General features: G+C 41.9%; 1 pseudogene; it reads right to left on the bottom strand.

Annotated features, from left to right (window-relative positions):
* Positions 1-2,288: 2,288 nt before the first annotated feature.
* On the bottom strand, positions 2,289-2,856 carry LOC147443151 (uncharacterized; annotated as a pseudogene).
* Positions 2,857-10,321: the final 7,465 nt, after the last annotated feature.

Genomic DNA, 10,321 nt, shown 5'->3' with positions numbered 1-10,321 from the left:
TGTCTGTGCTATTTTCCACCACTCTATGGTCCACCCAACTCTTGTCTTTTGCTCTCTTCTTCAGCCCGCGATTCTTCAATCTTTACTTGTGGATCAGATTTCTCTTCTGGTTCCTTGAAGCTAGCTTCTAGAACATTCACTCCTCAGGTATATCACATTTTAGGTCAAATGGAGGTTGTTGACTTATCCTTTCCTCAACTGGCATCGCAGGAGGCTTTTCTAATAATGCCTGAGATGTTTGGATCAATTGTTTGCACATTTCGAACCTTTGTTTCTCTAGCTTCGCATTTGGATAAGTCAGCCATTGATTTGCCTGAGTTTGATATGTTTCTATCCTGGCTTCACAGGCTTTTATTATAGCATCTAAGGGTTCACACACCTTCTCAACCAGGACTGATCCACCTAAACTTAGGCTACTGCTCTCCTTATCTTTCTCTTCCTGGCTGTTCATGTTGTCTATCTTGTTTGGTTCTGCTTCCCCAGAATCAGATGCTACTCCAGAAAGATGTTGTTGCAATTTCTCTTGAGCTTTTGCAAGCTCATCAGATACAGTCTTGTATTTATAATGATTTCTAGCTCTCTCCTTAGAGCGGATTTTACGTCTTTCTACCCTTCGACTAGGAGCTTTGACTAGCTCTCTCTTGGCCTTCATCCTTTTTCTCACCTTCTTTCCCCTTAGCTTGAGCTCGTGTAACTACCTTGACAGGTATAGTCGCTTCGGTCTCCGATCCACTCGAAGAAGGTATCACTCCAATCTTACTTATGGTCTATTTTCCTTTATTGTCGGTTTCGTTTGGACAGTCGGTATACAAGTGGGTGATTCCACATTGATTACACTGAGGTTTGATACTCTGTTCCCCCACTGGACAAGTGTTCATCAAATGATCTCCACCACACTGGTAACATGGTCCCAATGGTCTTGGTGGTTGTTGAGGAGGTTGCGGGGTGAAATTTTTCCTTGGAGGATAAGATCTTGGCTTCATTCCTCCCTGCTTAGATTAGCTATGAACATCAAAGTTCCTTGACCCACAGTCACTCCCTTGTTAGACATCATGGAAGTGTCTGGTTGTGGAATGTAACTGGTGGTAGGATTCAAAATCCATGGATCATACATCTCCCCCCCTCCTGTACTAAGCTCTACAATTTGACCACATCCATAGTTCTCGTCCGTGTGGTAGGGCGGTGTAGGCACTAAGGCTCTTTCCTCTATTGGCTGATCTATATACACGTACCTGACTGCTGCCTGGGCTTCCCTTGGTAGTGGTAGTTGATGTCCAAGGATAGGTTTTGCTCCTTCCAGCCCTGGCTGAACATCCGGATGTCCTGTGGCATATCTAGGTGGTTGGTGGTTGTGCCCTATTCATTGCACTCTTCCGTCGAATGATTTGTCCACTTTTGTTCTATTTCACACCACTTTTGCTGCCGCAGTCTAGGTTGGTCGCGTGGCTGAGGTTGCATCACATGACACTGGGTTGTGGGATGACTCCCTCCACAGATGCTACATATGCGTAATTGTGGCTGTCTCACATGTTGAGGTGCCAACGCAGCATTGTTGAAACGCTCAAGGAGTTTGTCTATAAGGGCATTGGTTTCTCCAGCGGTTCGCACAGGGGTTGTTGGTCCCGTGTTCACAACACTGGTAGTCACCTTCGAGTCGCTTGACCTGGTATCAGAATCCTTTCGGGATTCTCCATATATATTGCAATTGTCGACCAGGTATACCGCTTCTTTGATAACCTCGTCTAAAGTTTGGCATCTTTGAATATGCAAATCCTTCTTGAGATTCTTGTCTAGTAACCCTTCTATGAAGAGCAACGCTAGCCTTTCTTGTTGAGGGATCTCCCTGGGAGGACATCTCTCCACATATTGCTTCAATCTCAAGGCGGATTCCTTTACTTTCTCTTTCTCTTGTTGTTTGAAAGAGTATATTTTTGAGACTGTGTCATGCTTTATCCCACGTTTGGTGAATTCTTGGACAAAGTCAGATAAGAGATCCTCTATGTAAGATAATGAGCTCTTACTTAATGGCTGGAACCAAGTCATAGCAGTACCATCTAAGGTCAATCCAAATCCTTCATATTGCGTATGGAAGTCATGTACTTGCTCTGATCTCAGCACTTGTCTAAAGGCAGAAGCATGGGCATATGGATCCCCAGATCCTGTATATTTAGACGGCACGCATTTGGCGACATGATGCGGCCTTAGGGGTTTGAATCCTACAGTTGGTGTCCCAAGTACTTGTATAGTGTCCCCTGTATGTGCAGTAGTGGTTCTCTATTGTGGCCTAGCTACATTTTGCGTTGTTTGAGTAGCTTTACCTGAGTTTCTGTTTGTCTCATTTTGTCGATGAATTCCTCCGGAGATTTCTTCATCGTGTGGTGGATTCCTTGTTCTCGCTTGGAACGAATATCCACTCATGTTTGGCACTTGTTGCATGTGGAATTCTGGTTTTTGAATAGGTTCAAAGAAACTAGTCTGACCAGGATTCTGCATAGGTTGCCTCTCTACTTGGATTGGTCTTAGGATGTCATCGTCCATTAAGTTTCTTACTAGGATTGAAGGCGGTGCACTTGCTGCGGGCTTTGCTACTTCAGGGTACACAATGGGTAACCCTAAGTATGTATACCTACTCAACTTTGAAGCAGAGGTCGGCGTGTACTCCTGACCAAACTTGTCTACGATTAAGAATTTTCTTTCATTCAAGAGGTAGACGTACAAAGTCTTATCTGGAGTAGCCTCTTTCTCGTTTACATCCTCATTGACATAGTACGCACCGGTTTCTTCAGGAAAGGCTTTGTAAATTCCCCATCGAGGATTGTCGGACATAAGCCTTCTAGTGGTGAAAGATCTGAACATGGTTCTATTGTTGTTTTCCTCTAGAGGCGGTTTCTCCTCAAACTCATCATCAGCTTTCGTCTTGGACGCATTTTGTCCCCATTTGTCCGCGACATAAGGGCTTTTGACTATCATGTAGTAAGCACCTTGTTCATCCATATAACCTCCTTTGCCATCATAAGTGGCAAGGACCCTATACTGTAATTCGACTGGATTATCTCCAATCTGAACACAGCTATGGTTCACAGAATCCTTGAAGATTCTAGCACATTGTCCATTGTTATAGGCATACAGCAAGATTGCTGGAGGTCTCTCATGGTCTTTGGAGGATTCTCCCATAAAGTTAACTCCCTCTTTGAAGTTCACTGATGGTTGTCCCCCTGTCATGGTCTGATAGTATAGATCTTCTGATGATGTGTCAGAGATGTAATCATCTGGGATTGGGCCTAAGGATACCTGGGTGGTCTCATTGACACTCTCTTCTGTAGAAACTTGACTCACCTGGTCCCTAAGTGGTCTATGTCCTGAGGGTACTACAACTCTTGACCTCAAAAACATGAAACGTGCCTAACCTTGGATGCACTAACCTGGAAAGTTACCTTACTTCCAGCTGGCTGTGCTCTCAGGCTCCTGGTACACCCTACAAGCAGTTTACACACTTTTACTATCTATTTGAAGTATTTCTCAATATAGAAACTATATATATACATGCATTCAATGTATAGATTAGGTGGCAAGCCAAATATCACAATTTGGGCACTAGAGGATAGTATTGCACTTCCCGCTTCAGGTGACCACACCTAATGATTGCTTAATGTCTTTTGAATGAAAATGGTGAATGTTAGCTCACTTGACCAACCCCGTGGCCCTTTTTGACTCCTTTTTTTGTGTACTGTGACTGAAATTAAATTTTTGGTGTCTTGAGCCCTTTCTTCTTGCTCAAATAGTACAATCTTTTGCACAAGTGTTTGCTTTCAAGTACTACAATCTTTGGTAATGCAAGTTTCACAAAATGATGCAGTTTGCTTGATTTTTTCCACTCCCTTATGTTTAATGCAATGTTTAGGGTTGTCCTAGCAAGTTTTAGCCCTCCTTCAGGTGATTTTTGTATGGAATCTTGATTTTTGTCTCTGGAATGCAGTTTCTGGCTTGTAAAATGCACCTTACTCTCACCAAATTAGTCACAACTTGGCAAAAAGACTCAATCAAGCATATAAAACAACATTACTTAGGTGTTAGCTCAAGCAGGGTCCCAGTATCTCTCTAGAGACAGTAAGGGCGCTTATTGTCTGGAGGAAAATATTGCACTTTCTGTGCTCACAGGATGTATTTTGACACTCCTAGCAATAGGAACCTCTTACCTGGGCTTATACTCACCTTTTGGAGTCTTCACCTGGGTTGTGGGCTTGCTGGCTTGAGTTATAGTCACTTTTGCAGATTTTGTTGTGTATACCAAGCACTTGACAAGACCAAAACACATCAAAATTGGATTATAACTACACAAACTTGCTTGTTACTGAGCCTACAACATGTGTACATGCTTTCGCTAGGTCAATTGGCCAAATCTGGGTCTGCAGCTTTTTTGGTACCTGACACTTGCTGTGGTTACTAGAGGTGATTTTAAGTGCTTTTGGACACTAATACCAACTTTGTACACCAAGATGGCTTTTCTAGGTCACTTCAATCACTTTACAGCACCAAACACACAAACCTTGGGCAAATCCAAAGTAAACTAAACCTTTCACATCCAGAACACTCCACACATGTGTCCTACTTATTCGAACCCTAAAACAACAAAGAAAACACTGAATGGTATCTAAATCCTAAGAAAAAGCAGTTTTTAGGTGTTTTCTTTTGGATGTTTTTGTGCTTGACCTAACATGCACTTTTGGCACACACTAAGCCAAACACTCTTAAGCTACTGAATGCTGAAAACACAACTTTTACACTAAACTACAATGATACTCTAAACCAACCATGACAGCGGCAAGAACTCACCTGTCCTAGACTAACAAAGCCAAGGATACCTTGACTTTGGCAAAGTAATGAAAGATTCTTTCCGTACAGCCATAACCACACACTAAGGTATCCACTCTAATCTAGGTAGCTCTTCCCCAGCAGCGGCTCCAGTTGTTTTTCGAGTGTCGCTCGTAGCAAGCAAGAACCTACTCAACACATAAAAATGTCAACTAGGGACGTCGCTGACCCGATTAGGGCATGGAGGCGCGCCAAGAGGGCGTCAATCTCTTGTCGAATACCTATGGAATGGTCATCTAAGATCTCTAAGTCCTGTGTATGCGGGAATACCCAAATCTACCAAGAACCTCCTACGTCAAGAAACTAAGCTAAACCTTGGGCTAATGACCTCGGTTTGACACGAAACTCACCGTAGGCAATTTCCTACATGTCTCCAAGCTACCTAGACCCTCAAACCTGAATTTTGCACCCTGGAAGAAAACACGCTTACTGTCTGACAACAAAATGGAAGTTGTCGGAAACGGTCCCAGATGGTCTCTACAGCTGCGTCTAAGGGAGAGCCACCCTACTCTATGGTTGGTTTCTCTGAAATCTACCCTAAACTCCCTAAAACTCACGTTAAAGTCCGTAGGTCGATGCTCGTGAAGTAGCGTCTTGTGGCGAATGGTTGGCATTGAATCGAAGAGCTCGATGAGCTCAACGTACCTGTGGTCTCGGTTCTACAATGCGACTCGTGCAGCAAAGATAGCAATCAAAGAAGATGCACACAAAAAAATAGATAAGCTGCCTACACAGAGAGTTTTTTTAACTCATCAAATCCATCCTACAAAACCCTTCATTTTGACCTTTATACTTAGGTCTTGTGGGAGGAGGGTTTCCCATAGATACATGGCTCAATAATCAATTGTGTGCTTGAGTTGGGAATCAGTACAACTTGGAAGCTCATGGCCCCAGAAGATAAACCCTTTACATTTGAATATCAAAAATATTACAAGCTCGGCTTCAGAGTAGAAAATTAATACAAAAAGGCGGGGATTTGACTTGATGTAGTGGTGGCCGCTATCCACCGTTGCTGACCTGCAACAACGCTAATATTTCCTATGGGATTGATGCACTTGAAGAAACTCCAATGTCATAATATCTAATATCTAAATCTCCTAAATGATTTTCTCAGTTAAACTGATCATTTAATATGGGGAAGTGCCAAGGGAGAAAAGTCTAGAATATCGGTTAAGCTGGCAGATCGGCCACAGTAGGGATCCAAAGGAGGGAAAATAGGGATCCAAAGGGGGGGCCATCTACAAAAGATCAATGTGTAACAATGGGATTTAGAGACCCTAAGGTTCATCCCATTAAGATTTCCAAAATGCTAAGGTTCCCAAATTCAAAGGTTGTGTCCAAAGGTCAAACACTAGGGAAATTTAAAGTCTTCAAAACTCCTACAAAGGAGGGGGCGAGGCTTGCAACAAGTAGGGTATGAGAGAGAAACACACACACACACACACACACACACACACACATACTCACAAGCTTCCTTTACACAAAGGGAATGAGGGACACATGTCAGCTCCCTAGCCCAGATGCCACAAGGTGCACTCAAATCCTATTGGATGTCCATGGAGGTGGACCAATAAGAATTAGGCTAGGGTAAATCTAGTTTAATTAATTTAAAAAGACTTAATAAAAGAACCAATAATAATTAAGCTCTCTAGAAGACTATTGGACAGTCTCCCAAGGGGTCCAATGAGCATTCAACAGCCCAATGGCTTGGCTGATTCCTATTGGCCAGAAGACAAAGGGGTCCAATGAGAGTTTAGTTGCATTAATTAATTACCTAAAGCTCTCACAAAAGTGGAAAGGGGGACGCATGTCAGAAGGCTAGCACTTATGGCTCTCAATTTTCATTGGCTAAGCCTGACATGGGCCAATGGGGTGTGTGCATGAGTAAAATGGAAGAGGGTTTGACCAAGAGAGAGAGGGGGCTAAATTTCTCAAGGTATTATTCCTCACACACTGACACTAGCTCATGTGTGAATCAAGAAGACTCTCTCTCTCCTTCTCAAGGTTTAATGGAAAGTTTATCACCTACTCCAAGCTTGTGAGAAGGGAGTCCTACACCAACAACTCTTGGCTTTGTGATGCAAATCCAACCAAGAGCCAAGATTCAACGCATGCTCATCTCCTCTACCATGCTAATTACTAAGCTATGCTATGCTAATATGAGTGATTATGTGAGGAGATGTACATCTTAAGACTACTCCTTATTCCTCTCAATCTACTCTCATACCCTGCTAGCTCTCACCATCTTCGAAGGTGTGTGAGGTCTTGGGTCTAAGACCGTGAGGGAATTGATGTTGTGTTTTATTAGTGTTTTTCTTAGTGCTTGAAGCTTCCATCTTCATTGCACTAGCTAGTTATTGTAAAATGTCTCTGTTTCTGGGGGAAACCTATAACGCAAAGCCTTTTGGAGGGGGGACCAGCTACATGTAAATTCGGTCCTCAATTGTTGTCAATAGCTTAACTTCTCTCTCTTTTGAAGTATTTTTCATGCCTACCTAGCTAGGTGTTATTATTTTTGTTGCTCTCAACCCAAGCACTCTTGTTATGCTCATTAGGAACCTATTCTAATGAAATTCTCACTATGTTCATGTTATTCTCCGCTGCACACAGGTTACTAGGACATTAAATGTTATATTGGTATCAGAGCACAAGGTTTCTATTTTCTTGCTCAAGAAGGGAGGTCCTCAAGATAGCTATAAATGGTTGTTATTATTAATTGCATTTGAGTAAGTAGAATAAGGATTTTTCAGCCTTGCAGTGCGCCTGCCTTCGTGCAGATAACGGGGCATTACCATGGAGAGCTATGGTCTTTATAGTGGAGTCCTACGGGGCTTGCCTATGGCTTAACCACTATTGAGCTATTAGAAGCTTGACAAGAGCCGGTGTTGTTTTGGTGTTTAAATACCCTCTCTTCTATTCCTTGCAATTAATAGTATTCGAGCCACGGGTACAGTAGCTTGAGTGCTTTTTCTGAAGGGGTAAAGAGGAGTAGCAACTAGGGATTGAAGTGCCAAAGTACGCCTAAAAATATTACACCTAAAAATCGTTAGAATGGCTGACAATAGTAAAGAGAGTAAATTTAATCTTGATAGTTTTGTTTTGGCTAATGAGCAGGCTACTAATGATGCCCTTTTAGTTGTTAAATGCCTTGTTTCTAGGCTTCAACAAGCCATGGGTAATCCATCCCTCCAAACCGAAGTGCAATGGAAGCTTTATGCTCATGGGATTCTTCAAACTCCCCACCATGATGAGAGAGTACCTAGGAAGCCTCCTTGCAAGACTCCCAAAGAGGCCTCTCTCCGATTCGGAAAGAAGAACAGGATCCATACGAATGGCTTAAAAATTTTCTTCTTGATGACACATATCCTTCTCAAAGGAGAACCCAAGAGCCCCCACCAAAGGAACAAGAAAGAAGTGAGTCTCCTGCCACCTCGGTGGAGATGGCTCCACATAGATGGTGGGCTAAACGCTCTCCATCACCATTAGGAGAAAGTTGGACTCACTTTTGGGCCTTTCAGTTCTAGAGAGAGAGAGTGGCACTTGACCAATGAGGAAGAGGCTTATGTCACGTTGACAATCAACATTTTGGAGCCAAGATCTTTTAGAAAAAAGGAAGAAAATATTATTTTTGTTCATCAAATTGCACAATTTCACGCTTTCAAAGCATAAATGCCATAAGTCGTACTAACTCTGTAGTGACTAATTTCAGAACTTTCATTGAAGACTCTAGTATTTATGTTTTTGCCCAAATATTACTTTGAGTAGCTCTACTTCCCTCTCAAAACTTTCTTTCCTTTTTCATATCTGCACTAATTTTTCTGTGTATTCTAGTGCACACCATGACTACTTCTTGAAGGCCTAGCACTACCATTGACTCTGTTAGCATTTGTAAAAGTTATACTATAGATGATCAAGCATGGATACCATCTCAAATAACTATTGGAAGTTGGGTACTATTGCAAACTAGGAGGAGGAAGAGGAGGCAATGCAATGATTTCATGGAGGCTTTCAAGGGACAAGTTAAAGAGTTTAAAGTGTGTGCACAAAGCAAGCGGGTGAAAGAGGTCCTCATACAACATGCTTTACATTATGCAGACTGAAGGTTGCAAACATCTCCTCCAAGTTTTCCACGGCATCGACCCAATTGTAAGTTATTTTAAGCATCTCACTTAGGCATGATTATATTAAAAGGTTAAGTGGTGGATATCATCTTTGGTATGTTTCAAATATTTATCCATCGAATAGGATAGACTGGCAACCAGTTGAGAGCATAGTTGGGAACTTTGATGCTTTCCATGCATTTATTGGTGAGCAAATGTACCGAGGAAGACACCACAAGGAACTTGCAGATAATGGAATACTCTTTTATGATATGCCATATTTGGAACCGAGAACTTCCTTTTGGTTGGGGTCGTGTAACTCCTTTGCCACTTCCATCCTTTGAGAGCAAGGATTGGTCTTTGCTAGCTTCGCAAACTAGTGAAAGCTTTAGGAATAAGTTGTTTCAGGATATACAAAAGTCCCTCAAGTATTCAATTGCCATAAAAATAGTTCGTCTCGCACTATTTATGCCTCTTGAAGTGTTTGTATATTTCTTCTTTGATGAGCAAATAAGAACTAGTGCAACAATGTTCATTTGCAAGTCTGAGAGCTGTTTGAACTTTTTAGATGATAATTGGGATAGGAAACAGTCACAGGGCAAAATTTGCATTCTGCAAAAGAAGTCCATAATTTGCAAGTTTATTATAAGCTCTCAAAATTTCATAGTGAGCAGCTTATTCCACTCGACCAAGATGCAGAGTCTAGCCTTGAGAACAAACCTTTATCAACGGAGCTCTACTTTTGAGGTAGCCTACTTACTGTGATGGAGGCAATGTCAAGCACAACTCTTGCACAACTTAGGGTAGATCTTACATGTGAAGAACTTTCACTTTTGCCGGAATTGCATGCATTCAGTCTCAACAATAGAAATGTGCTTACTAAATGGATGAATTTTGATTGTCTTTAATACATTGAGACATAGAATCTAACTCTTTCTTCTTCTCAGATTCCAAGATGCAAGGAGAAAACAACATTGTACAAGGAATCTCTCTCAAATACACTTCACTTAATTGCTTCCACTGGAAGCTAGGTCACATACATTGTGCACGCAATGAGCTTTGATGCCATGCAAACCATGATGTGCTCTTCAAAGTGACTAATACAGAGACATTTTGTGCCATTTAAACATTTTTGCAAGCCCATGAAACTCCCTGCTTTGCTCGGAGGTTGCGTAGTAGACAATCTTTACTTCAAGGTCAAATAACAACAGACTCCAATGATCACTACACCAAAACCATCAAGGATGAGGGAAAAGAAGATCCTAAATCCAACATGGTTTTTACAAGGCAAGAAGAAACTCACGATTGATTGTATGTAGTGACCAAAAAACATGCTAGATCCCCATTGA

Source organism: Adiantum capillus-veneris, chromosome 14 (genome assembly GCF_014529385.1).
Source record: "Adiantum capillus-veneris isolate H3 chromosome 14, ASM1452938v2, whole genome shotgun sequence".
Lineage (NCBI taxonomy): Eukaryota > Viridiplantae > Streptophyta > Polypodiopsida > Polypodiales > Pteridaceae > Adiantum > Adiantum capillus-veneris.
The sequence above is the reverse complement of the archived record's forward strand: the minus strand, read 5'-3'. Positions and strand labels throughout refer to the sequence as shown.